This window comes from Condylura cristata, unplaced genomic scaffold, assembly GCF_000260355.1.
Source record: "Condylura cristata isolate star-nosed mole 26May11 unplaced genomic scaffold, ConCri1.0 scaffold00017, whole genome shotgun sequence".
Classification (NCBI taxonomy): domain Eukaryota; kingdom Metazoa; phylum Chordata; class Mammalia; order Eulipotyphla; family Talpidae; genus Condylura; species Condylura cristata.
The window spans coordinates 29,779,027-29,782,879 of NW_004567118.1; positions in this window are offsets into that span (position 1 = coordinate 29,779,027).

The window sequence follows — 3,853 nt, forward strand, 5'->3', positions numbered from 1 at the left end:
ATAGCATTTGAATCCTTCAGGGCAAGTGGAAGAGGGACCATGGTTGATTGCAGAGGTTGGCCAGCAGGCCAAGCAGCAAGGTGGATGCAAGAGCAGGGGGGAGCCAGGCATCTCTTGTGACTTTTTTTTAGATTATTTTTTATGGATACAAGAGTGGTGTGTAGGCGAAAGTGTGGGAGGTGAGAGGATTCACCAGAAACAGTGGGAGTGGAACAGGTGAACCCACTGAAATATACTGCTGAGGGGAGAAGCAGGTGAGACAGGAGAGGTCTGCTGTGCCATGTGGGGTTAGCTCCCTGGCCAGGGACTGAACCCAGGCATAAGCTGAGGCTTAACCCCTAGGCTACCAGGAAGGGCATAAGAGCAGTTTTAAGTTCACAATAAAAATGAGTGGAAGATATAGAAGTGTCCTGTATACTCCCTGCCCTCACATATACACAGATTCCCATATTATCAACAGCCTGCACCAAAGTGATACCTTTATTACAACCTGTGAATTTGAGCCTATGTTGGCACATCATTCTCCAACTTTGAGACAGTTACTCATTGTTCAGGTCTCAGCTCAAATGCCACATCATCAGAGGCCTTTCCTGACCACCTGAAATTTAAGAACCAGTACCTTTCTCCGCCCTGATCTCATGTTTCCCTGTTCAATTTTACTTTGTTCATAGTAACACTTAGCACTCTCTGGTATTTTCTTATTTGTTTGTCTCCTTCCTTGTACTGGAAAATAAGAGAGTGAGAAGAGAGAGTTCTTTCTGCTTGGCTCATGGAGACAGCCTGCTTGCCAGGTAGGGCGTGGACCCTGGCTATTTACTGAATGATATGCTCTCTAGCCCCCTCTGCTGCCCGGCCTAGCCCCTGACCTCTCAAAATTGCTCTCGGCATTCAACTCTGAAACTTGATTTCTGGAGCTCACCTCCTCATCAACCTGTGCTTTGCACAGGTCTGTTGTTCATATCCAGGATTCCTGTCCCCACTCCCACCGGAGCCCAGTGACCCGCCCTAGTGCCCTCGCCCCCACCTTCTAACCCCACCTATGACCCCCCCCACCTTCTAACCCCACCCATGATCCAACACACATACCTGCCAACTCTGAAAAGATTTAATGAGAAAGTCATGAGGGACTTGGGAGAGCAGGACACTGGGGTCACTAAAAAGGGGGAGGGAGGAGGTATGCCAGAGTTTCCTGGAAGTTCAGCCCCTAGTCCCCTTCAAATGGTGGAGTCATTGGCTGATGCTATGTCATGCAGCTGGTGGCGGAAGGAGAGTCGAGCTTTCCTGCTGAAGTAGGCACCAGACTCTAAGGAGGGTATCCCTCCTTCAGCCACAGTGGGGGATGTAGGTGGCCTGGGATCTGGATCTGGAGGGGCAGCTGGATCCAGACCTACGTGAAAGATTGGAGGCGACAGAGGAAGTTTGCGTCAGGGTCTTCCAGTATCTACAACTGACATGTGCCACCACTCTCCCACCAATGAGAGGAAAGAGGCCAGGGAAGAAGATTGGGGGTGGGGGTGAGTGTGGTGGCATCAGCTGGGATTGAAAGATATGTTGAGAGAGCAGGGCTGACTATGGGCACGCCATCTATGCAGGTACACCAGACTCTACACTCATACTTGTAACGCTCTGCTGTCACTACCTTGAGATTCTTAATAATTTTTGAACAAGAGGTTCCACTTCATTTTTGCAGTGAGCCCTGAAAGTATTTTCCCAGACTGTTGGGGAAAATGATGGCCCCATCTCTCACCCAGGGAGACAGATTATCTTTTTCCTTTTCACCATTTTGAGTATATACATTTCTACCCAATGCAGTTTGTCTGTCTGGCCACCCCCACTTTTTCCTCAGTCACCCCCCATACCTGCTCTTTTTCCAGTCCTCCGCTGTCTCCGGCACCCACACCATGGAAAACACCATGCCCCCTTCAGACCCATGTCAACAGCGGAGGAGACCAGGATGCCACGAATGACCAGGAGGGCCCCAGGAAGAGGGGTGTGGTTTCCAAGCACCCCCACCGTGGGCAAAACTACCACTTTGTCTCAGACTGCCTGGTGATTATAGGCGCCAGAGGATGGAAGGAGAAGAAGAGGGAGGAGGGGAGAAGTGGAAGGGATACCCCATTCAAACACCTATCCTTTTGTGCCCCCTCAATTTTGGGGTTCTCTCTGATCTCCATGGGCCAGCAGGAGGAGACTGCGAGGAGTGGGGTGGCAAACACAGATGCGGAAATGGTGGGACAGACAGATGCAGTGAAAATCATTACAGCAATGCAACTTGGTGCCAGGTTGAACATTGCTGAAGAATCATTCTATTTTTTTAGAACAGAAATTTTAGTTGCAATTAATTATGCTAGGACTTTTCCATATTATCTCATCACATTTAAACATGTCAGTGATCTTTTGAGTTAAGTGTTATTATCATCCAATTTTATAGGTGAGGCATCAGAGGAAATGAGAAACTAGGTGACTTGCCCAAGGTCATATAGACAGTTATCAGCAGACCAGAGATTCTCCACCATCAGTCTGATCCAAGGGCACTCTGTTATCCACCATACTCAGCTTACCAAACATGTCCTTGGCTAGGAATGGGGCTTGGAGTCCAGGCTGGAAACTTCAGGTCCAAAACAATGTAGCTGAACACTCCAAGTACCCTGGGGTAAAGCCGCACAAATGCTGTATCATCATCCCCTATGGGTGCCAGGACATGAGAAAGGCTGGGGAGCACTATTGACTATACTAGATAGCTTGATTTAGATAGCTTTCTTTTTTATTTTCTGAATTAACTTTATTGAAGTTGAAATTTACTTACAGCCTAATACCTACATTCCTACATTTAGTGCACATCTCCTAGAGCTTTGACAAGTATATACATGATATAATCAGCACCCCTGTTAAACTCTGACTTGTCTTGTGGACCCCTTACTATCATTCCCCACCTCCTGCCACCAGCAAGTGCTGATCTGATTTTCATTTTTAGAGACTGGTTTTGCCAGCTTTGGACTCTATATAAACGGAATCATATGATATTACTCTCTTCTGTCTGACGTCCTTCAGCATAATGGCTTTAAAATTCACCCATGCTGTATGTATTTATAGTTTATTGGTTTTGTCTTTTATAAGTACAGTAGGTTTATAGAGATATAATTCATGTGCCATAGCATTTACCCTTTAAGTATAAAATTTGGTTGCTTTTACTATGTATTCACCAGTTGTGCAACCATCACAACTAATTTTACAACATTTTCAATCATCCTTAAAATAAACTCTATACCCATTAGCAGTTACCTCCCTGCCCTCCTGTCCTCCTCTCCAATTACTGGAAACCACCAATCTACTTTCTGTCTCTATGCTTATATTGCACTTTTTATATAAATGAAATCATATACTATGTGGATTTTGTGTCTGGCTTCTTTCACTTCCTTAGTATGTTTTCAAGGTTCATGTTGTAGCATGATCAGTATTTTACTCTTTTTTATGACTGAGTTGTAAGAACTACACATATTTTTATTCGTTCATAGATATTTGATTGTTTCTGCTTTTTTGGTGGTTGTTTCTACTTTTTTGGCTCTTTAAATACTATTATGGACATTCATGAATACATTTTTGTGGATACACATTTTCATATCTCTTGGTTAAATACCTAGGAATGGAATTGCTGGGTGATAAAGTAACTATACTTAACATTTTGAAGAATTGTTTTCCAAGGTGGTACATCAATTTATATTTTTATTACTAATGATATATACACCAACTACTTAAAATAATGAAACTTCAGTTCTTCAAGAAGCACCATTATTTTTTTTTATTAAAAAGTTTATTTTTCGGCCCTCCCTGGTGGCGCAGCGGGTTAAAGCAC